Below are 27,259 nucleotides of genomic sequence, written 5' to 3'. Positions count from 1 at the left end.
AATGTTGAGATATAAAATAACCTTTGTTTGCATTTATATTAATCTAGGACAGAGTGTTCCAGGCTTTCTGTGTGTTTAGCACTTAGTGGATTAGATCATTCGAAGTCTTTCAGAGGCAGTCTCTCTGGTCCACCACCACCATTGAATACTCATGTGTTTGAGAATATGTGGTTGGATAGAGCTTAGATAGAAGGTGGGTGACAGCCAAGATTTGAAAATTTTATAGCAGTTCTGTGCCATGATGATGGATCTAGATGTAAATATAATGCTGTGGGAGACACAGATCTCACAGAACACAGTAAGAAAAAAAAGGCACTAAGTATATTTTCAAAATATGCTACAGCAATAAATAAAAATTCCAAAAGATATTTGCTTCCAGAAGAAATTAGATTTCCTGGCATTATAAACCTGCTCAGATGGGCAGCCCTTCTTATGAGCCACTTGTTTTGTTGTTCAGAAAAGTGGCTTCCGTGTTGGGACTTGCTAATGCAGATGATCCTAGAGGTTTTCTCTGACATAGATTGTATTTACTTAGAATATTTGAAGAGAATTTTGTGGTTTCAGACTTAATGTCCACAGTGCTCATTCTCCCTTGTTTGGTTTTCAGGAGACCTTAGCAAAATGCTTGGGAAACCACATCGCTTGGTTTTATTTTGAGATGCTAAAAGAGGTGTTTTGTTGCGCCTGGTCTTCCTGTTCATATTCTAAGAGGGTGATTGTAGTGGGCAGACTTTTAAGATGGACCCAATGATACCTACCTCTTGGAATGCATGCCTTTGTGTAATCCCCTCCCCTTGAGTATAAGCTGAACCTAGTGACTTCCTTCTAAACAATGGAATATTGCAAAGGTAGTGGGATGCCAATGACACTTTCATGATTAGGTTACATAAGACTGTTACTTTCATTTTGTTAGCAGTCTCTATTGCCTTCTCAACTTACATGGTTTTATGAAGCAAGCTGCCATGTGGGAGATGTCTATGTGTAACAAACTGAGGGTATCCTTCAGTCAGTACCCAGTAAGGAACTGAGACCCTCACACACACAGCCTCAAAGAGCTGAAACCTGCCAACAACCCCTTAACGAGCTTGGAAGTGGACCCTTCCCCAGTTGAGCCTTCAGATAAGATAACAGGCCCTGGGCTGACACCTTGATTACAGCTTCATGAGAGATTGTGAAGCAGAGGACCCAGCTAAGCTATGTGTTACATAGCAATAGATAGTTGAGACAGTGGATCAGAAACTAATCTGCCTTATTCCATAGGGTTTCCATTTAGTTTACAAAAGAGAAGCAGTAATTACTGGCATGTTACCTCTTGCATGTAGAGTGACTGTGGATTTTGAAATTTTGGTGGTGGTGTCTAAAAATTCTGGTTGGTAGATTGCTATACTTGAAAAAGCTAATGCTTTGCTTTGGGTTATGTTGCAGCATTGACCTTCACTCTATGTTGGGATCTTGTGGACAGAGTAGAGTCATTCGTATTCTGTTGTTGGATCTGCTCACTGCCAGCACTCAGTAGATGGTGCCTTAATTCTATTGTATGAATACCTCCATTTAAATAAATCTAAACAATTTAATTTGTTTTTATGAGATTAATTGGTCCTCACAATGGTCTGGAACGGATATAGATCATATTTACAGTCTTCATCATCAGTCCAAGAGCCCACAGAGAGTGGTACAGAACATGCAGCCCCACAAATCCAACTAGTTTCTTGGAGCATCAGACCAGTCAGTGTATAGTCTTTATCTTGGCTCATCAAGAAGGGAAAAGGTAGAAAAAGTATCTCTACATAAAAATCTTATTTTAAACTTGAACTCAACAGACAAGACTTAGAGGTCTTCCCATGAGATGGATTGTACTGTCTTGTGAGAGCCATTTGTTACTGTTGGGCAAATAAGTTTGTAAAATTTGTGTTATTTGACTTTGCTCACTTTTGTTAAAAATGGCCACTGCCAGGTGATATAGTTAATTACCTCCCTGCTTGGGAAGGGGCTTTGTTATGCTAATGTTTGCTGGAGGAGGTGTTTTTGCACCAAGAAAAAGTTTGTGAAGAAGGAGAAAGGAAAGGAGGAGGCCGGGTTGTGCAGAGGCAGGCAGCCAAGATGGCAGGGTGCTGAAGGAGAAGCCAGTTTGTGCAGAGTTTGTACAGAGAGAAGGAGATGGGGAACAGAGGGGCTGACCTAGTGGGGCCTTTGAGTCTAGGAAAACTGGGAGATAGGCAGTGGCTTTGGAATCCCTGAATGGAAAGGGAAGTGTTTTTCTGCTCTGTGTATTTACTCTCCTGCCAATGCGAGGCTAGAATAAAGGCTGGCCCACCAGTTTTCGGCTCTGCTGTTTCTCTGCCATCTATCCGAACTCAATGGGAACCTGCACCTGCATGTGGCTGGCCGTGGCTATGATGGCCGTGACTGCTGGCCCTACAGTTACACTTTCAGGAATTTTGTGAGCCTGCTTTTAAACCATTGAAAGACTGAAATTGATCATGGTGGGATATTTACACCATGGAAATCAGTAAAATGCTATCCTCAGGGCCTACCCACACTGCCCTATCCTAAAAGTCCATACCAACACATCTCTAAATAAATGCCATGAAATATTTGCATACAATACAGCAAGGAGAGGAATGTTAAATAGTGTAAAAATTAGAATTATGAATGCATTAACCACTCTTCATTCATCAAAAGCTTTTATAACAGCTTCTGGATTGATGCTTATGTATCAGGCATTATAAAGAATCTTTATGTGACTCATATGGAATTCCACAGCTACCTTACTCATCCATCCATCCATCCATTCATTCATATGTTGAATGAATGCTTATTGAGGATCTGTTTTGTGCTAGAGCAATGATAACTGATAAAGTTTGACTTCATGATGCTTGTAGTCTGTTGGGGTGAAATAGAATACAAATCTCTATTTAATAGTTAAACAGAGTAGTACCATGAAGAAAAGAAGAGGATGAAGAACTAGTGACTTGGGTGGGGTCAAGTTCAGATCAGGTGGTCAGGGAAGACATTTTGGAAGGGGTTATGTTGTGAACTGAGATCTGAGTGACGAAAAGAAACCAGCCATGTAAGGCTTTCAGAAGACTGTTGCAGTCTTATGGCAATACCCATGCCCATTTTACCTGGGAAAACTGAGGGACAAGGCTGCCCAATGTCCCACAGCTACCAAGTGGTGATGCTGGTACTTGAATCAGGCTGACTTCAGAGTCTCAGCTATTGGACCATTTTATTGTATCCCTTTTCTGAGAGAAGCTTTCTCAAAGTGTGCTCTGCAAAACGGCCATTTTGTGGGATGTTGGTATGGGTTACAAGAGAAAAGTGCTGCAGGGCCACATAAACTTGGGAAAACGCTGGATTCCAGAGTTTACTGCAAGTATGCATCAGTTATTTCTAAGAAGCGGACTAGGGAAGGCGGGGCTTCTCATAGTTGTTCGACTTGCTTTTCTCTGGTAGCAATGGTGTTCTTTGTAAAACACTTTGGAAAAATGCTGTGCTAGAAAATAAAAGTTGTGCTTTCATTTTAATTTGTGACCTGCAAAATAGGCAACAATATACAAATAATTGTTTCCCATGGGCAAATAACTGAGTAATTTTCCCCATTAGTTATTCTAGAAGGCAGAGTTTATTGTAAGCTGTTTCCATATTCTCTGCTGAGTTTTTAGAATGTTCTTTGGTCAAATATATACATTTTAGTGGAAAAATGTGGCTGACTGCTTTTGGTATTAAACCAGTAAGAATAACCCAGCTTGAATAAAGAAGTTGCCTGACCTCAGTTAACTTAAATGAATCTAAAACAGGATTTAAAATATACTTGAAGTTTTAAGTTCAGTGTGTTCCTGATTTCTTTTGCGTTCTGCACGGTTTGACTCTGTTGATGGGATAATGCTGGGGAGGGGAGAGCTAGTGGTTTTATGATTCATTCTTAGGCAAAGGTGTTGGGCCTCATTCATATAAACCCCATCTCCTGGAACACTGGCCTCGTTTAGCCTATTGTTTCAGGAGATTTCATGTTGGCAGGAGCTGCACATGGGGAGGGTCTGTTGCTTTAGTGTCTTGTGTTTTGGTGGTCTGGAGAAGACTGAGGGTGAAACCACTTCTGTGCCTGGCAGGAAACAACAACAGAAAGATTATGATCTCAACTTACTTGGAAGACCGAAACGATTGCCCAAGAACTACAACTGACATGCTAATGTGAGCTGAAGTGTTGGCTGACATGCAGCATTACTCACTGGTGTCGTCTGATGTTTTTGGATACAGGCTGATTTGATAAGACATTGTTTGATGTAGTAATGTGTACCTTGTTCTCTAGCTTTTTCTGCAAAGAACATATTGTTCCATGTAAAGGTTTTAGTAATCAAGTACCCAAAACACCACTGATCTCGTTAAAGAAAAAGTGGGTTTATGTACCAGGATCCTCTTATATACACTCTCTTATTATATTCTTGGCTGGTCCTTAGAGGAGTCAGGAGTCTTTGGACACATTTGCACTGTAAGATGTTTGAAAGGAAGGGATATATATTCTGCTGCCATGCCTGTTGATCTCCTGTGCTAATCCCCCTGGGCAGCTTGCCATTCTTTGGTAGCAAGGGCAGAAGAGCACGCAAGTCATTATTAACCCAGCACAAGTAAACCCCCAGGAGATGGGCCTGGGCTTCCCTCCATGCTGTGGGGGCGGAGAGCAGGGAGGAAGAGGGCAAGGCAGTATGACTTCTTGATCTCCTACTTTACTTATCCAGATTGTCCCCAGGCCAGTGGGAGATCCACCAAAGGAAAGTTTGTAACCTAGAAGTTCTTGAGCTCATAAAACTTTTACAGATGGCTCAAACTTCCCCCATATAATCTTTTCTCAAACTTCTAAACTCCACCCCAGTCTCCTCTCTCTTAAAACCATATGGCTTCTTTCTCTTTCATATACACTTGTCTCCAATTTTGCTGGATGAGCACATGATTTTGCTGATGCAGGCATTTCTAATTTTAGTCTACAGATTCAATACATTCTATTTCTACCAACAAAGCCTATCAGAGAGAACATTCCCAAACATAAGTGACCACATAAACATAACATTTTACATACTTTCTTTTCCAAGAGTTGTTTCCTATAAATATATTATAGAACCTAACAGTTTATCCCTGTTTTAATAAAGTCAGTTTCTTACCTGATCAGTACATTCCATCAATATTCTCGGATCTCATATATTGCCTGCAGGTGCTCAATAAATATTTGAAAGAGTGAGAAAATAGTTAAAACATACCTTGAGAATTGCTCTGTGGTTTATTTTGCCAGTGTTTGGAAAGTTTATAATGATTGTATCAGCACCACATTCTCTTACATTTTTTTTTGTCATCGCTCTGTGTTTGGAATGGAGCAGTCACTTTGAGGGTGACCTTAATTGGAAGACTTCTTTCATTTTTTTTCAAAGTGTGTTGGAGAAAATTGGGCACATTTGAACATCCATGTGCAGGATACTTTCAGAGCACCCTTGACACTTTTGTGGTCTTGTTTAGGGCTTCCGGTGTACAATAAAGAGAAACTAACTGCTCACACTTATCAAAGCTTATTCTGTGCCAGGTTACAGTAATAAGTAAATATTGCTATTGTCATTCTCATACACAGATAAGGAAACTGAGGCACAAATATTTAAGTAATGGTTCCCAGTCATACACACAAGTGCTGGAACCAAGATCAGAACCTGGGAAGTTTGTCTGCAGAGAGTACACTTGACACCATTGCACCCTACTACCTCTTGGGTGGTGCACCCAGAGGACCTCAAATGTCACTTAAATGCTATGCAGCTTATAGTAGGAGAGCTGGCAATAGAGCTAGTCTTCAAATGCCAGAAGAGTTTCAACACACATGAATGGTGAAGAAGTTTCATTGGAAAAGTGAAGGCTGAACTAAGCCTTAGATGGGGGGACTGTGATTGGTTTGGGGCACAGTGAATTTGGAGCAGCTGAAACTTTACCTGGTAGGACGAAAGGGAGATAAAGGTGAACAGGTGTTTTGAGGTCAGGTTACTGAGGGCTCTGAGCAGGGAACACAGGGCACTAGCCTGTATTTGGTAAGCTCTAGGCAGCCTGTGAAGGAATTTTCCCTGGAGAATGGCATGATCAGAAAAGATTGCTAATGCTAATTGAGTGTGAATTGGCTAGCAAGGGAGTAAAGGCATGGAGATAAGTTAGAAGGATAGTGTGGTTGTTCAGGTGACCAATAGTCTGAATCGGGGTGGTGGCCACAGAAGTTGAAGGTCATTTCCACCTGCAGGCAGCACCTTCACAGCTCAGGACTTGCATGCTGGGAGCATAAGGAGCAGGCAGTCATTGGGGGTCTGGATGTGGACTGATAGCGGGGCAGTGGACAGGAGATGCTGGGATGGAGGAAAATCTTTGGGTGTGTTGAGTTTGATGAAATCCTGGTGGAGCTGTCCAACCAGGCTGAGAATATGGCTGAGGAAATGATTATGAAGTTCTGCCCAGGGGCACAAAGCACTTCTGATTATTGGCCACTTGTTTCTTGTTTACACACACACACACACACACACACACACACACACACACACACACACACACACACACACCCTGATAATTATGACCCCCAAACCCCCAGCTTTAGTGGTCTTCTAAAGGCTGCTTTGTCCCTTATTCCTACTGTTATTTAGGAAGAGACCCAAATCATACTTCATGGCTCTTTTTGAGTGAGATTTTGCACATGACATATCTTTTGAGATTACATGGAATTTTCATTGATTGATGCCAACTTGGTACAGATTCCCTTTGTTCTCACTGAGTTTCATTTTCTCCACGTACTCTGTGCAGGAAGGATGCCAACATGGATTTTTAACAGTAAAGTGCTCTTTCTGGGCCCTGATTAACCACACATCCAAAAGCAGGACTTCATAACTTTTACTCTCACATTTCTGATGACATAAAGAATGTATTCATCTTGGTTTGGCATCATTTGCCTTATCTTTGAATTTTAATACATTCTTTAAAGTTTGAACACTCTGTGCTAATTTGAAATGGTTTAGGTTTTACCCCTTATTGATTTTAATGAGTGTAATTGGTTGCTTTTTACAGTAACAGAGGCTGGTGGAGCCCCAGGGAGCCATTAGGCACAAGGCATTTGGAACGTGTGGAGAAGAAAGTGGCAGGGCAGAGGGTGGGTGGAGGGTCCCTGGAGCAGGGAGAATGGCAGGAGGTTATGCCAGGAGAGACTGATTACTGTCTTCATCTCCCTGTCCTGCTGCTCTGCCTCGGGTATGGACTTCTTGTTGAAAAATATTCTTTTGTTAGCTGACCTAATTTTTTATCATCATCATCATTTGGTAAAACAGTGCACTGCAAATAAAACCCCAGCCGTGAGAGAGTCCTGCAAGCACCAGTTCTGTGGATACTTCCCTGTGTTTCACAAGCTGCAGCAAGGGCAAGTTGAGATGGAATATAGATTGTGTCTCTTAGAAATATACATTTGAAACCTATAGGACCCAGTTGAACTGTGTGCCCCAATAAATTTAATTAAAAAAGATTCTGGTGTCTTGGGTGGGAACATTAATTAATACCTTACATATGGATGAGGCTTTGTATTTCACAGAACACATTCCATTTTAATGATTTTCTCTGATGCTGACTATAACACTGTGAGGGAAATTAAGCAGAGATGACATGTAACATTTACTGGGCACTCAGGAACATCACTGCTAATTATTTTCCTGAGAGTGCCATTTAATCCTTCCAACAATACTTTGTGGTGGAAGATGATTTCCTGACTTTCAGATGAGGTGGCTGTGGCCCAGAGGGGAGATATGTCTGATCCAGGTTCTCAGAGTAAGCAGTCATGGGTCTGAGGTTCAAGTTTGGGTCTGCTGGTTCCAGGCACCTGTTCTGAACAGCTCCTTGATAATGCCAGGGATCTCTTCCCTCGCTCCCTCCCTCCCTCCCTCCCTCCTTCCATTCCTCCCTCCCTCCCTTCTTCCCTTCCTCCCTCCCTTTTTCTCTTCCTCCCTCCCTCCCTCTTCCCTTCCTCCCTCCCTCCCTCTTCCCTTCCTCCCTCCCTCCCTCTTCCTTTCCTCCCTCCTTCCTTCCCTTTCTCCCTTCCTCCTTCCTTTTGCAAGAGAAACTAACCAAATTTAATACATACATATGTATGGCAACCTCATGTACATGAGAAAATAAGGGACCCCACATGCGGAAGAGGTTCAGACACAGAAACTGAACACGGGTGTATAAGATGTCTGAGCTAGGGATGAGGTAAGGTAACTTGGGGGCTTCAAAGGGTCATTGCAGAATGATAAGAACAGATATTTAAAAAATAGAAGTTTGCTCTGCCATACCTGTGGGTCAGGAAGAGATATCTGATCATCTCCCATTATGGACAAGGCACCTAATTCTTGTTCTTCCAGGTAGTCAAGGGATGGGCAGGTTTCTCTTAAACCTAAAGCTAGAATTGCCTTTAGCTCAAAATAATCTGCAGATACTAGATAAGGAGTGGACCAACAACCAGGACTGTGGTGATCTGACTTGTTGCTCAGGGATATTTTCTCTGTAAGTGCCAAAAAGAACAAACATGCAAAAGGCTCCTCTTTTGTTTGTTTGTTTGGGTTTTTTTTTCTTTCCACATTTCCTTAAGGCCATGTCGAGTTGGGGACGGTAAATCTGTCAGCTCACACACAGTGAAAAGGTTAAACAGCGAAGATGAAAGTGCTGGAGTCATATGCAAGTCACAGTTCTGCACATTTGGCGCTCCATACATTCCTGGGGATAAAGGAACCTTTGTGAGAGGAGAAGGAGAAACAATGAGTAGTGCTTAGAGTTCTACCTTCCTGTTTCTTCTGTTCAGAGTTAGCCTTCTTTCTCATTTGTTTTAGCTTTATCTTTACCTCATTGCCTAAAAGAAATACTTTACCTTCCCAAACTGAGTTTTCTGGTTTTTATTGGGTATTTTCCTATGTCAATTGTGAGACATTAAAATTATATTTAAAACTTACTGACAGGTGCTCTATTTCATTACTCTTCCAATTGGCTAAAATTTGGTAAAGCAAAATCACCTATTCCACTCACCATGGCCTCTTCGTGAAAGGGGTGACTTTACCTGTATTTTCAGTTCAGGATGTAGGTTAAAGGGCATCTTAAATGTTTCAGGTTGTGTTCAGTAGGGTAATGTGAAAAGTTGCTGTGTGAACCCTGGGAGTGGCTTGTGGTCACAGAAGTTGGATAATAAAGTTGTTGAATATAAAGCAGTTGGATATAAACCCTCCTTACTAAAGGAGAAATATAATTATACTGTAGGAATAGTTTGTGAAAAAAGGTAACAAGAAAAATGAGTGAGACTTTAGAGTAAAAATTTTAAAGACTTTTTATTTAGATCAGCAACTTTTCATGGCTCACATAAACTAATTACTAAAATTGTGCAGCACACCAAAAATATATGTTATATTTTTTGCTGATCTGCCAAAAATATAGGTGTAATTTTGATTCATTCACACTGGATGGCTATTGTTTTTTTTATTTTTTTTAATTTGACAATCTAAGGGAAAAGAGGTCAGTGCCCCTGACTAAATAGTCAGGTGTTGAATGTTTTAAAAATTTTTGTGGCACACTGGTGGAAAATCACTGATTTAGATCAAGAGTTGGCAAAATGACAGCCTGTGGGCCAAATGTGGCTCTCCGTGTGTGTGTGTGTGTGTGTGTGTGTGTGTGTGTGTGTGTGTTTCAATGGCCTGAGTTTTGCCTGACCAAGCAGTGGCATAGTGGATAGAGCATCAGCCTGGAATGCTGAGGACCCAAGTTTGAAACTCCCAGGTCGCTGGCTTGAGGCAGGCTCATTAGCTTGAGCATGGGGTCACCGGCTTGAATATGGGATCATAGACATGACCCCGTAGTTGCTGGCTTGAGCCCAGAGGTCACTGACATGAGCAAGGGGTCACTGGCTTGGCTGTAGCCCCGGTCAAGGCACATTTGAGAAAGCAATCAATGAACAACTAAAGTGCTGCAACAAAGAATTGATGCTTTTCATCTCTCTCCCTTCCTGTCTGTCTGTCCCTCTTTCTGTCTCTCCCTCAAAAAATAAAAAAAGGCCTGGGTTTTAAATGGTTATGTCTGAAATAGTTATGTAAGAACTGATATAATGTCCTCTATTTTTCCTCAGAGCCTAAAATATTTACTTCCTTGGCCCTTTAAGAAAAAGAATGGCGACTCCTGATTTAGATGACAAGTAAATGGTTTTATGAGTTAAGATGTTTGGTTAAAAGCCTATGTGCAATTAGTTATATTTAGAGTATCTGATCTTGCTACTTTCAGGTACAGTTTTTTTTTAATGAAGAGACAATATTTTTGTCTGTCATTTTATCCATTTTTCTTTTGTAATACTAGACCTGTGATTTTAATCTCCAGAGTCACAGCACATTGAGCATTACCAGTTATCACAAAGTGCTGCAGCACTTGCAGGAGTTGTGAGTATTGGAATAAAACCCATGTGTATTGAAAAGGGACTGTGGGTGAAGTATTTACTAACCTATAATGTACCAGAGAAATGGGGATTGCCATTAAAACTCCAAAAGATCTAGGAATCCCTGAGAAACACAGGCTTCCAATTCTTACTCCCTTTTAAAAAATAAATACCTCTGTTTGTTGGTGCTTTCTAGGCCTGCATAATTAGTGTCTTAAAGTTTTGTGGTTGCTTTGAAGGAAATAGCCTGAAAAAGAAACTGTCCAGGTATTGTATATACAAGTAATGTGAAAAAGTATTTACAAATAGTAATTACTGTGCCATAGAATGGCTGGGTTTTCCTATGGAAAGAACACATAGGCCTGACAACTGAGAAAGTCCCACTCCTGCCCCTGCTTTAGCCCCCAAAGTGGCCAGATCTTTTCTTCTTTTTTTAAAACTATTTTATTTATTCATATTAGTGAGAGATGTAGGGAAAGAGAGAGAGAGAGACAGACAGACAGACAGACAGACAGGAACATCGGTCTGTTCTTGTGTGTGCCCTGACCTGGGATCAAGCTGGCAACCTCTGTGTTTTAGGATGACGCTCTAACCAGCTGTGCTTTCCGGCCAGGGCCAGATCTCTTCTGATGCTCTGTGGCCTGGGCTGCCCACTGTTTGAGCATTTTTCGTGTTGGGGAAAGACTCTGCCGATTATTGGGATTTTGCTTCCTTGGTGTACTCCAGAGTTCTTTACTTTCAGCACTGTAGACATTTGGGTCAGGATAATTCTGTGTTGTGGGGGCTGTCCGGTGCCTTGTCAGATATTTAGCAGTAGCCTAGGCCTCCACTCACTAGAGGCAAGTGGTATCCTTTTCCTTCTTCCACTTGTGACAACCAAAAATGTCTCTAGTAATTGCATGATAACCCCTGGGGGACAAAATCGCCTGGGTGTGAGCTGCTGCTGTAGAGTGATTGACACATCCTTCTGTGGCTGTGCCAAATGCAGTGATTCCAGCCCCACCTGCTTGAAACTTGCTTTACTGAGAACAGGCAGCCCAGACATGACACACCTTGACCTGGAGACTGACTGCAGAGGATCGAACTAGAAAACAGATACGCTGTGGAGAGGTGGGGTTTGAGCCTGAAAGAAAATGGAAGTATGGAGTGTGTGTGTGCGTGCGTGTGCATGTGTGTGTGTGTGTGTACGTTGATAGGGAGGGAAAGGGAAAGAAAAACAGAAAAGGGGTGGGAATGAGAAAGAAGCTGCTTCCAAATACACCTCTCCTTCCCTCTCAGAAAATGTAGGGTTGGGAATGAGAAAAGCCCTGGAAAAGAAATCTAAGGGAGGGATTAGGGGCAGTGTTTTGACCTTGATTCTCAGGAACATCTGTATTTACGGGAGGTAATAATTATGGATCCAAGAAGACAGATAAACTTCCCTTTTTGACTACTGGACTTTCGCTATTAATTCGCACTTTTGTTTTACAGTAAGGGTTGTCATCTGTGCTTTCCCAAAGTGGCCGTTGAGTTTCCCTTTCTGTTTTTTTAAATAAGAATTTCTCTACATGATCTGCCACACTGTGTCCTGCCCCCCAGCAACAACAAACTTAGAATAATTTTGGAGTGTGGTGGTTTTATCATGTGGAAATATAGTGCAGATGTTCAGAATTACCTTTTCTTTCTCCCCTTTAAAACATCATGACCACACATGCTTTGCTCTAAGTAGTATTAAATATTTTTATTATTACTATTAAAAAATGTTGCCTCAGGCAGAGTCCCACCAAATCTCAAGTAAAGGCAAATGTTTGTGTGTATAAATAGCAGCAAGTATTTATGCATATCACACTAAAAAACCTGAACTCATATTTGACTTTTTATGTAATTGAAATCTTTATTTTTTGACCCACTTAGCCACGTTCTCTAGTTTTACCCTCTTTTCCTGAGTCTAAAACTTTAAGTTCAGACTATAGGATTTTGTTCACTCTTCTTCCTCCTTCCCCAAATGTTCTCTAGACTTGAGTTTTTTTTATTTATCCTGCATATATCATTGAACTCAGCCTGATCACTTAATGGAATTTGATGGGAGGATCTGAACTGCCAGCATGAATTAGTGCATGTTTTTAAAAGTTACTTATAGGGGAGAGTTTTCATCTTTCAGAGAATCCACAGACACAGGGAAAGTTTCTGCGTTCAAGTGCCGCACAGCAGGGCCAGTGGTCCCATGCTAGGAATTGCATTATCGATGCTCAGCACATCCCCTCACTCAGAAATCTATTTATGGAGATCAGCTGCCACTCCAACCTTCATTTCATTTGGGTTCATTAGCGCCACTTTATTTTTATATTTTTTGGCCAGATGTAAACATATTTTTCTAAATTGTTACTAAAAAACAACAGCAGCACAAAAACCCTACCTCCTTCTATTTAATCACTTTGTCTTGTAATCAAGAGCTCACTTGCCACCTATGTACATGGTTTAATGTGTTGGAAATAATCCTGGTTTAGACAAATGATCTTCTTTAAAGCATTGCTTTTTTTTTTTTTTTAATCTACATTGAAATAGGAACACATTGCAAGGTGATTTCTTTTAAAAGGCAGAGGAGATCTTTGGCATTCTGGCAGAGTTCATATTAGGAAGGAAGAAGCAAAACCTGACTGTGCCTTGGACAGTAGAAGTAACAGTTAAGGCAGATATTCCACTGTGCCTTTGTGATAACCAGTGATGCTCCTGCCAGAGTCCTCTGTTGTACAACTTTTACGGTGCATGTCAAGATTTAGATCATTTTAAGGACTCAAGCTTTAGTTACTTTAAAAGACAGGCTAGAATGCTGTGCAATCACTGGGTCTTTGCCAGTTCCACACTGAAAACTTGAGCACCTTGAAATACTGCCAGGTGCTCAACTCAGTGTATATCTTTAAGGTGCTCTTGAGCAACTGGGACAGGTAAAGGGATCGCGACATTAGTGGGGACTTGGGGATGCTTATGCTGACTGGAGACTTCTGACACATGATGACACAGGATTCTTCAGAGGACGGGAAATCCTTTTGAAGAACTCATTCTCTTTTACTCCTCTCCTAGGCTGAGGTTATCTTTGCATGCTGGCCCCTTGCTTTGTTGCTTTACAAACACAAATGTGCTACTTCTTGGGTAGAAGACTTGAGGGGAATGGTCCAGAATGACTGCATTTCCTGAAATCACAGCAGCTTCCCAAGAAATCTGTGTGGCAAGGTCTGTGTGAGGGTTATCACATGGAGAGAGAAAGGTTCATGGAATCTCTTCTTGGGAGGTCCTGGCAGGGTGCTGTATTGAGCATAAATCATCATCATCCTCACCACTGCTGTTAAAATGGAAGGCTGCCTGCTGTGGGCATGGGATTGAGTGCTGTGCTCAGATACTCCTAAGAGCAGCTGTGTGAGGTGTAGGTGCTGACATCGTCCTATTACTTAACCGAGGCAACTAAATAACTTGCCTAAGACCATACAGGGGACTTGACCTCAGAAATGAGAACCATTGTATCGTCTATCTACTTTTCTGTAAATGTCAAAATAAAACTTCTAGCCATTTTCCCCCCACCCAGTTCCTCTCTTCTCTGATTTGTTGTCTTTGAATCTTTCCTTTTCTATTTGGGTTTCTCATCTGGTTTATATTGAGGCTTCATTTAAAATCTGATTCTTTCTCCTAATATGTTGATTCTTTTCTCTTTTATTTTGAACTTCAATATTTTCTCCCCTTGGTGTTTTCATCTGCATTGTTTAATGAGGTTAACTGTCTTTGTTGTTATATTCCAAATAGCAGTTCTAAAGTTTTGCAAGAGACTTAAGATTGCTAGTGGAATTTGTAGGAGACTTCTGTACCAATATAATTTTAATCAGTAGTTTTCCTTGCCTCATACAAAACCTTTTCATTCACCTACATGAGTGTACTCTTTGGTCTCAAATGAAATGACCCACGCAAAGCACTTTGCACAGGGATTGGCTCAATAAATTCAGTTATGTGTCTTTGAGAAAGGTGAAGAAGGGATAAGCAGTAGTTAGCTTCGCATCGGCGGGTCTCCTTGTTTCCCGGCAAGTTCATGTTTCCTTTACAAATCATTGATTTCTCTTTAGAATCAAACCTCACCTGGTGACATTTTATTGTCACTTATTGGGGTACAGGTGTTTGTACTGAGTTACATAAACTCAAGAGTTACCTCTCAACCATCCCAGTTTCACTCTGATTTTTTCAGAATGTTATAAAGTGGACTAATCTCCCCTTATTACAGATGAACAAACTGGGTTGCAAGAGAGTAGATGACCCTGCCCAGAGCCTTAAAAGGAGCCACAATCAGGATGGCCTCAGGGCCTGTGTTCCTAACCATCAGGCTACATTACCTCTTTTGTGTGTGGGAGAGAGCTGGGTGTGGGGTGTAGTGCAGCATTTGGGGTCATGAGGACTTCCGATGGGGCAGTTACAACCAATACTTCTTCCACAACTGACTCCCTTGCTGGTCTCCTTAGTCTTGTACCCATCAATTAGGAGCTAGGTTCGAAGTCTAGGAGACCATTCATGGGGTGGAACTGAGGTGATGACTGTGGGAACAGACCAGGAAAGGAATAGAAGAGGATGCCTTGAAATAGGAATTGTGTGTGTGGCAGCTAAGAATGTAAAGGATGAGGAGGATGGAGATACCATCATGAAGCTGGAGTTTTGGCTTGGGGGAGAGGGTCATTGCTAATGCCTATGCTGGTTATGAGGGAGGCAGGTTTGGGGGAGGGGAAGAAGACTTAACACTTAAAAATACAGGTTTGCCTTTCAGGGCAGAAAACTGGACTAGAGATGTAGTTTTGGGGACTATTTATAAGAGGTAGGGTTCAGAGCTCCCCAGTAGGAGGAGGGCCCAAAGATAGAACTGAGGTATGTTTGTGTTTATGACAAAGAAGGAGACAAGGAAGCAGTGGGGAAAAAAAACTAGGGAAATATTCAGAAGGAGAGAGACGCCACAAAGCTGAGTATTCAAGGGCAAGAGAGTTCATTCATTCATTCATTCAAGTCACTTAATGGACAGCCTTAACTCTACACTATATTTTGAGGGGACACCAAGATGACAGAGAGATCATGGGGGCTATATTAAGGTGGGACCTTTGGGTTGGGTCCCTAGTGATGATAAGAAGTGCATTGATAGAGAAGGTAGGAAAGACAGAAAGACGTGTATAGTCTGAGGGTCTGATATATTAGCACATATGATGTTTTTTTCTTAGACACTCCAAAAAGCTATTTAATTTTAACCAAACCTTAATTTATCACCCAAATTATACGCAAATATAGTCCCCCTAAAGTATATGCTGTAATCAAAGAATATGACATTTGAAGATTCTTCGTGTTATATGTAGTGCATGGTTACTTCAGTGACAAATACTAAAATTGAACTAGTTTTTTTGTTTGTTTGTTGTACTATGAACATTAAAGATGCAGCTGAATGACTGTTTTCTTTACTGAGTTGTAGGAACCAAGTGAATGCTGGGTGTATGCACTGCAGCAGGATGCTGGTGGTGGGCAGCAGTAGCTAATGCTGAAAATAAAAGACGGTTTCATGTGATCCTTGTCAATGGGGTAAATGCTTGAGCTGCCGGAACAGGAAATTATAAAATCTGCATCTAAAAATAACTTATACTTTGCCTTTCCAATTGTGACCTCCAGTGTGAAGAAACAAAGGCCTTACAAAAACCCAGGCAGTTTGTGAAACCCTTTTATGTCATCAGCTGATTTGATTTTCTTCAGTATAATGGCAGAATATTTGTGAGGAAATTAAACTGTATCATACTCTAGCCATCGATTGCATGGCATCAAATTTTCTATTAGACTTTTAGGAGAATTAGAGCTACCTTTGACCCAGTGCAAGTTTGCGAAATTACAGCAGCTTCGAAAGAAGTTTAAATGAACTTGGGACCTGCAAAGCAGGGTTTCTTTACTGCATCACTGTTGACTTTCTGGGCCGATAATCTTTGTTTGGGTTGGGGGCCTGCCTTGTAGGCTGTAAGATATTTAGCAACCATCGCCTACCTCTGCCTACAACATAGGGTAGCATCACCACCTGTAGTTGTGGCAATCAAAAATGTCTCTAGACATTGGCAGATGTCCCTGGGGGGCAGAACTGTCCTACTTGAGAACCACAGGTCAAAAGCCTTACTCCTCAAAGTGTGATCCAACAACCAGCAGATAGATCATCTCCATCTTTCTGGAGCTTGTAAGAAATGCAGTCCCTCAGGCTCTGCCCTTAGCCTCTGGAATTGGAATTGCACTGTGACAAGATCTGCAGTAAACGGTGAGTGTGGGAAGGCTGGAGAAGTCCTGACCTGAGGCTTTGCCTAGGGCAGTGTAGTGTAGCAGAAGGGCAAGAGCTTTGGAGCTGAACGTGGCTTACCATGGATAGCTGTGTGACCTGGGCAAGTTGTTCAACCTCTCTGAGACTCAGCTTTCTCCTCTGTGAAATAGGACTAAGAAAACCTTCTGTGTTGGGGGAAATCCAGCTGAAGCAGCTAAAAGGACACCTGGCTCTTATTAGAATCTCAAATGGGCTGGCCCATTTTCCTCTCTTCAGAAGGCTGTTTTACTTGGCCCTGCCGTGCTCACAGTTACTTGTAGTGATGATATAAGAGGTTAAGGAAAAACAATGTGTCCGAGTCAGTGCTCCGCAAGTAAGAGGGCCATAAAAAATCTGCTTGTTTACGAATTTTTATTTTTGAATTATCTATTTTCTTTGAGCTGTGGCTCTTGTGGTCTGGCCTTCCCATTGCTTGGGAAACTGGGATTCCGTTTCTGGAAAACCCATTATCCTTGTGAACTCTTCATGGTCTCATTTAGAGGCCAGATTCTAAAGGTGGGTAAGGTGAAATTGATGACAGCTACATGTAAGACTATTAAGGAAGAAGTTCACACTGGCAAACTTTATTTCTGCCCTATAGCCAGTGGATTTTGAAATGGGGCAATTATTTTTATGACTATTGGTAAAATTTTTGGTTCTGCAAGGTAAGGATAAATGTTTTTGCCTTGGAATAAACTGATTGTTCCGGGACTCCAAAATTTCCCTCTTTGCTGTTTCTATCACTGTGACATTGCCTGTATAGAGGCATGTATTTTTAAATTTCTCATCCTGATGTATCAAGAATAGCTGTTTTTATGGCTTTGGACCAGTAATCTAATCTGACATAGATACTTCTCTTGCAAAATTTATTTAAAAAAGAAATAAAATAGGTCCACGCACACATGCAATCATGAATTCACACAAGCAATGTATGAATCTGACTTGTGACGATAACTTTCAGGCAAATCACAAGTAGTTTATCTGAAGTGTTAAGATGCTTCAAGGATGAAGGAATATTGTCCAGAACCAGTGTTCATTGGGTAGACTAGGTGCCGCACACCTCTGGGGCACTGTGTATATGTGGACATCATAGATTTGCATATATATTATGGCAGTTTGTCAGAAGGTGGCAACACAGTCCCTTATTCTAACAAAATCACTACATAGCGAATTTTCTGGCAGATGGAGGTAAGGTATCTTGAGGAGAGGGCTTCCTTTTCTTATTTGTACAAGGACACCATGTAGGCTAGTGGTAGCCCCGCCCATTCCCCTTTCTTTGGAAGCTTTTACTCTGGTGTGCAAAACAGTACAAATCATTATCCCTGAAGTCAGCATGTGGCCAAGAGCCACAGAAAGGTACAATTTATTTAATTTCCACATTTGATGAGTATGAAAACAATCCTCCATATAAGGGATGTCCTTGAATATCACTGTCACCTTGAAACTATTGCTAATGGTTGTGTGTATGTTGCCATCTTTCCCAAGTGAAGGAGAAATAAGTGACTACATAGAAGAGGCTTACCAACATTAAGCTCAGCAAACAGTAGTGGGATATACCCACGAATTTCACTGACTCAGGTTGGTTGAAGATCAGCTAACGTGAAGGAAGGCGGGTAGCACGGTGGCTGTGCTGGAGAGGTGGGGACAACGATGCCCCTTTTAGCCACGAGCCTGCATCTCTTATACAGTCTTTTTTAGAACTTCACTTCTTGGATTAGAAGGCTGTTTTCATAACTAAGCATTGGTCATGTGAACACACATCTTTTTCATATGTCATACATTGAGTTGATCCGTTTTATACATATTCTTGTAGTTTTTCCACGTTACCTCCATTTCTTTCTAGAGATAGTCTGCAGTTTTACATGGAATTGCATCTGAACAGTCACTGAAGAGGGGAAACTGTTTCAACTCAGCTTGCTTAGATGCAGCAGCCTTGGAGATACAGATGAAGCATGCTCTTCTAGATGGGCAGAGCAGGAGAGAATGCAGTTACTGACAGGGTCAGGCGTGGGGAATCTATTTTATTATTCTAGTGGTAAACGTCTGGGGTTATTTTTCTTGGGTCTGAATGTACCCAAATTGATCATTTTGACTGGTTTGCAAAGAAGGATCTCACCTAGATTTTTTTTTGTGATGATGTAATTTTAATGGCTGTCAGTGCTAGGGTTCTCAACTATAGGTTATTATGAAATGTGGGGAAAATAATTTATTCTTAATAGTAGTTAAAATCATGCAATCTGTGAACAATGCATTAAAACTGAGTTACATTATTATAATATATATAGTTTTGTTTTGTTTTTTAATTCAGTGAGAGGAGAGGAGACAGAGAGACAGACTCCTGCATGTGACCCAACTGGGATCCACCCGGCAAGCCCATAGTGGGTGATGCTCTGCCCATCTAGGGCTTTGCTCCATTGCTTCGTTGCTCAGCAACCGAACTCTTCTTAGCACCTGAGGCTGAGGCCATGGAGCCATCCTCAGTGTCTGGGGCTACCTCGCTCAGTTGAGCCATGGCTGCAGGAGGGGAAGAGAGAGAGAAAGAGACAGAGAGAGAGAAGCAAGAGGGAGAGGGGTGGAAAAGCAGATGGTGCTTCTTCTGTGTGCCCTGACTAGGAATTAAACCTGGGACATCCACATGCCAGGCTCTACCACTGAGCCAACTGGCCAGGGCCATATGGTTATAATGTAATGATAGAAATTATAGGTGCAAAATTAGATAGCTTATATAATAGAAAGCTTAGTTTGGGTCTATAATGTCACCTTATTCTCATAGAATTTCTCAAGGAAGGTTCTATTGTTATCTTTATTTTATAGATGTAGAAACTGAGGCTTCGAGAGGTGAACTTTATACTGCTAGGAAGTGGAAGGAAGAGGATTTGAATCCAAGTCTGACTAACAGATTTCTACCACAGTTATGTTTCCATGAACTAACCAGAAAAGGGATTATGCATAACCACATCTCTGGGCACTGTCCATAAGGATGTGTGAATGTCACTGCTCTGTGTAGGGTGACCAACTGTCCCAGTTGCTTGGTAATAAGGGAGTCCCAGGACATAGGACTTTCAGTTTAAAAACTGGAAAAGTGTTGGGCAAATCAGGAGGAGTTGGTCACCTTGCTGCTGCATGTTGTGGTAGGGACAAGCTAAGGAAGGAGAAGGTGGGGACCACTGGATGGCTTCATCCTCCTGGCTATTGTGTATTCTGGACAGTTTGGATGAGTTTGTGGTTTGTCCATTAAACTTTCTCAGGAATTGAATAAAATGTGTGAAGAAAGTACAGGGCAGATGTTTCAGGCAGCTCGTCAGGCAGAGTCCTCAGAGTCTTTCTAGAAGCAGGTAAACAAGTTATAAATAAATGCATGGGTAGCCTACCATGGTGGTGGGAGCACACTTACCTGGACGAGATGGTTGCATTTTAGCCTGATGTCTCAGTTGTGTTTTTTCTAAGTTAATGAATTTTAGTAATTTGGTTCCAGTGCAGGAGGAGGTCAGGGGGTTCATACCCTCACATGACCATACCCTAAATGCAGACTCTTTCCCTCCATTACAGGAGTTTAGAAACTAGAATTTAATATTTAACAACCATCCACATTATTGTACTGGAGAAAATAGCAAGAAATAGGCTTATTTTAAAATGGAAATTTGCTACTTGGAAGTGTCCACTCCCTCAAGGAAATTCCTTAGGTTTGATTATCTCATGTTAGAAGATCTGCCTGTGGGTCTGGCAGCTGTACAAGGGGAAATTTATTTAATTACTTTTTGTAAAAATGAGGATGCTTTGTCTTCAAAAAATGTTTTTAAGGTGCTCTTGTGTACTTGTTGGAAACTAATTTTTCTATCTGGTCACACTTTTTTTTTCTGGTCTACTTTTTCCTTCTCAGACAGTTTGGGTGTGGGGAGGAGATATCTGTGCCTCTTCAGGACATCTGCTATTTGTTGTTATAGCTGACTTTGGAATGCTGACCTTGGAACGGCTTCCAATGTGGAGTGTCCATGTCCAGTGCTTCGTCAGCTGACAGTGTGGGAGAAAGGAGCTGTCCTTTTGAGACCACTCCCAAGTCACCAGAGCCTTGCTCTTTACCTGTCAACACTTTCAAAAATGATTAACCACTTTGAGGAAAATCTTTATAAATTACAGCTTTTTAAATGCTTCCTGGCTTTCTCACACAGACTGTATCCTGAGCATATTGGAATCATTTTACAGCTCAGGTTCAAGATTAGAAGTGTCTATTATTCTTTCCAGTGACGGGGTGGGTGCCTTTGAATGGTCTTGGGAACACAAGGTTAGTTGACGCCTAAGTAGTCTCAGATGATCTCTTTTAGTATCTACCTGTGGTGGTTTTTGTGTTGTTTATTTGTTTTGGTTCTGTGATGCTAAAGATCACCTATCACTGTTGACAATATTGGTATCTGTAGTACTTCTTTCACATTTCAGCCTTTTCCTGCTTATTCGATAGAGGTTGGGAAGCAGAGTGCCAAATTTGTTAGAATTGTCTAAAGTAACTCGGATCTGAGCCAACTCATCCATGAGTAAATTGAGTGTGTCTTAATGTGTAGAACTTGGATCGTCTAAGTTAAGACTTCTAGATAATTGTGGGTTGAGATATCTCCTCTGGGATATGTCAAAACTGGGGAAGTAAAGCCTGTGAAGGCTTTGAGATGAGGACCAGGAAGGAACTCATGCCTCAGAATGTTGTCTGCACTTCTTTCTGGTCAAGATGGTGCCAGGAACTCACTCTCAGTTCTTTCCAGATATCCTTTCTTACATTTGAATGTATAGCCAATTTTTATTCGAGCTGTTTGGATCTTGTATGTTTATAATGTTAGTGAGCCAAAGTACTAGTATTTATAGCATATCCTGTCTTTTTTTCTAATGATATAGTCTGAAATTTTAAAAACCTCGTATTATTTAGCCTCCAGTTTATGTCTTTAACCTCAGCCAAGCCGGTATAACTAGAAAATTAGAGTGGTATCATGCTAAATAACCAAATTTGGAGGAGCCACACAGCAGGTTGAAATTCATATTCCTTAGTACATGAGTATGTCAGCTGAGTATAGTGTGGAAAGGTCTGGGAGAAGGCAGGTGAAAAAGTAGAACTCTAAAAGCAATATAGTTCCCTCAGCCTGTTTTATTAGACTGTGAGAGTAACCTTTACCAAACTGCCAGCCCATCTGTTTTGGTCTTTCAATGTTTGATTGAAATTTAAAAGTGTAGGCCTTGACCAGGTGGCTCAGTAGATGGAGTGTCAGCCCCATGCATGGCCATCTTGCATTTGATCCCCAGTTGGAGCACCTGCTTCTTTCCCCATCACTCGCTCTTCCCTTTCTCTCTCTTTTCTCCTCCCACAGCCAGTGGCTTAATTGGTTTGAGTGTCCTTGGGTGCTGAGAATAGCTCGGATATGAGCATCAGCTTTAGGCAGGGGTTGCCAGCTGGATCCTGGTCTGGGCGCATGCGGGGTCTCTCTCTCTATCTCCCCTCCTCTCACTTAAAAAAAAATAAAAAGAAAATAAGAAATATAAAAGTAATTAGACTTGCTTTGGATTAAGTTGGAAAGTCAAATTACTTATTCTAGTTAGGATTGATATGATATGACCAATTAAAAGTTTGTGCATTACAAATAAAAAATTCTGTATCATTCTGGACTAGTGGAAATTACTCAAATTTTACGTTAACTAATTACAATGACTGTGTAGGGGGCTAGAACAAATATATATATTAGAAATCTCTTGTATTACATTTGTGAGTCAATCAATAGCTGATTGAATAGACTAAAAATAAAAACACTTTGCACTTGTTACTATCTTGTAAATGATATAACCTGAGAGTGAAAGGTTCTTATTGTCCTTGCAGCCTTTTCTAGGGAAAGGGGCACCAGATGAAAGGGAATGGGCTAGGATTGTGTTTCTCTTGTTGCTACTGTGTATCTTCTTGTTCTGAAAATGCCTTTTCTGGTCAGTCCATATGGGTAGTAAGAGGATCATTCTGTTTTAGGGGAGTAAGCTTGCGGATATGAGATAGCAAAGGTTATAACTTCCATAACACAAATGCGAGACCAAAGAAGTGACAATCTTTGGAGTGTTAATTTGTTGCAGGGAATTAGACTATATTCCCATGAAGGAGGTCTTCCTTAAGTGAGGTTATTCTTATTGGGATCAAACTGGGACCAAAATTTGTGTTAATAATGAGAGTAAAGTTAGTTTAGATTGGATGTTTTCTTGCAAATTAAATTAAATGGCATGAAATATGTTTTCAAATCTTACATTTAACAAAATGTAGGTGAGAAATAGAACTACATGCTAATTTTTAAAAAGAATTAAAAAATGAAACTCAAATATCAGTTTATTTGGGAAAAATATTTCTGATAAAATTGACAGCTAGTATGCCACTCAGTGTGTGACCTTTGTGCTAATATATTTTTTTTAAGTATAATTTTGCAAAAAATATACAGGAGAGTTTTCTTCAGGTTTCCCAGCAACCTTTTTAATCTGCTGTTATTTAGATAATTTTCCATTGAAGTTCCTGTCCTGCCATCATCCTAGTTAATCATCCCAGCAAAATAGGTAGCTACTTGCTGATGGCTCTGTCTGAGATTCTCTGTCTGATGGTGGTTCTCCACCAACTCACTGTCAGTGAGTGCAAGATCAGTGCCAGACACGGTGCTAGGTGTGGGGGACGTGGCCCCTGCCATGCCAGTCATGCAGCAGAGGACAGGAGGAATAGACACTTGAAGAATAAGACTGTCAAACATAGTCTGTGAAAGGTGCAAAGAATGAATAATTTCTGTTAAGTGTTGGGAATCCCTCTAGGGGACAGATTTTAAGAAGTCTTTATCAAGTGCCCACCAGGCACTGTAGATAAAGCTGTTCATAAGGGTAGGCTGGTCCTTATGGGAAATGACAGATTGTATATAGTTAAATCATTTTAATTATTAAATATGCCTTTGAGTGTTTAACAGAGTTACTTAATCTAGTCATGATGGGCAAAGAAGGCTTCCTGGTATGCAAACTGAGACATGTAGGATCAAAAGAATTCAAGGAGAGGGTTGGGAAGGAGATGGAGGGGACACAGTGGAGGCAAAGGGAATAGCTTATAAAGGATGGAGGTGTCTGACTGTGGTGCAGTGGATGGAGCATCGACTTGAGATGCTGAGGTCTCAGGCTCAAAACCCCAAGGTTGCCAGCTTGAGTGCAGGCTCATCTAGCTTGAGCACAGGATCACCAGCTTGAGTGCGGCTCATCTAGCTTGAGCGCAGGATCACCAGCTTGAGAGCGGGGTCATCAGCTTGAGCGTGGGATCATAGACATGACCCCATGGTTTCTGGCTTGAGCCCAGAGGTTGCTGGCTTGAAGCACAAAGTCACTGCCTTGAACCCAAGGTCACTGGATCGGCTAGAGGCCCCCAGTCAAGGTATGTATGAGAAGCAATCAGTGAACAACTAAAGTGATGCAACTACAAGTTGATGCTTCTTATCTCTCTACCTCTTAAAAAAAATGGATGGAAGCTACTGCTGAGAGTTGAGTCCATAGTAAGAGCCAAGGAAAGTCTAGAGCTGTGCCATCCAGTATGAGTATGGTAGCCATAGTCATGTGTGACTTTTGAGAATTTAAACGTGGCTTGTGCAAGCAAGGGATTGAATTAATTAGTTATATCTGGCTGGTGGCTACTATACCTGATAGCACAGGTCTAGTATACCTATAACAGAGTGGACAACAGGAAGGAAGGTTTTCATGAGGCCAAAGAGGAACATTGGAGAGATATTTTATTAGATATGGTAGATGCTGGTGAGCAGTCAAGACTTTATTCTAGAGCTTAGGAAGCCACTAAAACAGAGGTCCCCAAACTTTTTACACAGGGGGCCAGTACACTGTCCCTCAGACCATTGGAGGGTCACCACATACAGTGCTCCTCTCACTGACCACCAATGAAAGAGGTGCCCCTTATGGAAGTGCAGCGGGGGGCCGGATAAATAGCTTCAGGGGGCCGCATGCGGCCCGCGGGCCCTAGTTTGGGGACACCTTCACTAAAGTTGGCTCAGTGGTAGAGCATCAGCCTAACATGTGGAAGTCCTGGGTTCAATGCCTGGTCAGGGCACACAGGAGAAGTGCCCATCTGCTTTCCCCCCGCTGTCTTCCTCTGTCTCTCTCTCTCTCTTCTCCTCTCACAGCCATGGCTTGAATGGTTCGAGCAAGTTGTCCCCTGGGCACTGAGGATAACTCCGTGGCCTCGCCTCGGGTGCTAAAATGGCTCAGTTACTGAGCAATGTAGCAGCATCCCAGAAAGGCAGAGCATCGCCTGGTAGGGGGCTTGCCCAGTGGATCCTGGTTGGGGTGCAGGAGGGAGTCTGTTTCTGCCTCCCTGCCTTTCACTTAATAATAATAAAAAGAAAGCGTTTGTGAAAGAGTGGGACATAATCAAAATGGCATTCTGCAGCTGGCCTGGGAACAGGGTGCTACTGCTGAATTTGAGCCAGAAAGTGATAGTAATAAAGCTGTCCCTAAGGAAGGTTGATCTGGACTGGGGTGTGGGATGGACTGGATAGGGATGGGGGGAGGTGAAGAGATCAGAGAGGGAACAAGTAGAACATGGTGGTTAATAATGCAGACTCTAGAGTCTGATGGCATATCTCAGTTCTGAGTCTGCCATTCTTGGTTTGCCTGGAAGGAGGATGCTTGGACTGTGTGAGCAGTGCTGGGCTCTAGCACTTAGCTGAGCTGGCCAGGTTCACACCGCTCTGGGGCCATGATGGAGGGCTGCTTGAGGCTACAACCGGGCCTCTGGAGCCACCGTAGGTTCTCACTCTGAGATTGAGCCACAGGAGCAAAGTTTTCCTGTTTTCTGTTTCACTTGGTGCAGAAATGACTGGCCCTTGGTGACATCTCATTCAATCTTCTTTTACCTTATTTGGTAAGATTTTCACTAAACTTTTATGGAAAGTCTGTTATTCTCATCTGCTTCCCGTAAGAAAGTGTTTGGCGGTGGCAGAGAGTCCCAGGACTGAGGGAGAGGAGCGGTTTCCTGAGGGTTCCCCCGACACTCTTACAGAGCTCGTCTTCCCAGTTGCAGACCAAACAGACGGATGGAACAAATTTGCTTTCTCTCTGGAGAAGATTGAGAGCGATGGCTAGGAAGGGGGATCGAGAATTGGAGCAGAGCAGCATGTGTACAAGTTGAGACTCCGTTGCAAGAAACCCCAACTAGCACAATTAGGAAGGAGTGTTTACCAAAGGGCAGCCTGTGGAGTCCAATTGCTGGATGCTGCTGGCCTTGAGGAAGGGCTAGAGATGGGAACCCCAGGGCTGCCAGAATTTTCCATCTCCTCTGAGCACAGGGTTTACCTGTGGGCATCTTGGTTCATGTGGTAAATTAAGCCAACACAAAACTCTCAAAACCACTTTTTATAGATCCATCTGGAACCTGGGAGAGGGCCTAACTTGAGTTCGTTTTCATCCTTGCTCTAGTTAGGCCTGGCTTGCTGGGAGCAACCACATGGAACATATAAGTTTCTGGGTCCCTGTTTCATTACCCCATAGGGCAGGGGTTCTGCCTGCTTGTTGTTAGTTAGAATGATGTAGCATATCATATCATACCAATCTCATATCAATGCATAATGTCAATATATAAATATAACATAATATACTATTACATTATAATATACTATTATATAATTATAATATATAACAAATTACTCTAAAACCCAGGTTTCTTCCCCTATACCTGTTGCATCCCCAGCTTCTCTGATCTAATGCTTATTATAATGAAACTCTTTGACTCCTCCCTGTGTTTCATAGTGCTAGCTATTACACAGGAGGGAGGAAGGGCAATGCCTAACTTTATGTGATATTTATGAAATACAGTTTTTTTGGAAGGAGGGGATCAATCTGTAGAATTGCAGTGAATGTGCATCTTCCAAGAAAAGTTATTGTGTGTGAAAGATTACATTTGACATAATCATGATTTATAGAGCAAAATTCAGTTTTAAGGTCCTAAACAGACACCTGATGACCTGATGAATGAATGCAATGCAATTTTCATGTTTTAATGATGTCATTATATATTGTGTGTAAAATGAAACTAAATCAAGATTCAGGATGTACAAAGAATTTCTGGTGTTCTCTGTGATTATTCTGCTTTCCCATCTTGAGTATCATGTGGATCAAGAGACAATAAAAAGATAAGTCACTATATAGTTTGGGGTTAGTAAACTACAGCCCCGGGTCAGATAGCTGGTCACTTGCTTTGCGAGAGAGTCGTGCTGGAGGAGTGGCACAAACACCCATGGGCGTGCTTTCTCTGGCTGCTTTCATGCTGGAGCAGCATAGCTGAGTCGTTGTGCGGAGACCATCTGGCCTGCAAAGCTGGCTCTTGACAGAAGAAGTTTGCCGACCTCCAGTTTAGAGCACCTGAGGCAGCATGCAGGGATCCTGGAGTTCTGAGTGGCAGGCCATGGGTTAAGAGCCCCCAGGGCAAGTCACAGCATCTGAGCTCCTGGTCC

At 41.8% G+C, this 27,259-nt stretch overlaps 1 protein-coding gene across 3 annotated transcripts in view; it reads left to right on the top strand.

The window, feature by feature from the left end:
• The window catches only part of ERC2 (ELKS/RAB6-interacting/CAST family member 2), a 1,061,162-nt gene that overhangs the window by 226,954 nt on the left and 806,949 nt on the right, over positions 1 to 27,259 (top strand). The window lies entirely within an intron of this gene.

The sequence above is a fragment of the Saccopteryx leptura genome, chromosome 10 (assembly GCF_036850995.1).
Source record: "Saccopteryx leptura isolate mSacLep1 chromosome 10, mSacLep1_pri_phased_curated, whole genome shotgun sequence".
NCBI classification, from domain to species: domain Eukaryota; kingdom Metazoa; phylum Chordata; class Mammalia; order Chiroptera; family Emballonuridae; genus Saccopteryx; species Saccopteryx leptura.
Note: the sequence above shows the minus strand (reverse complement) of the source record. Positions and strands in the feature narration are given on the sequence as shown.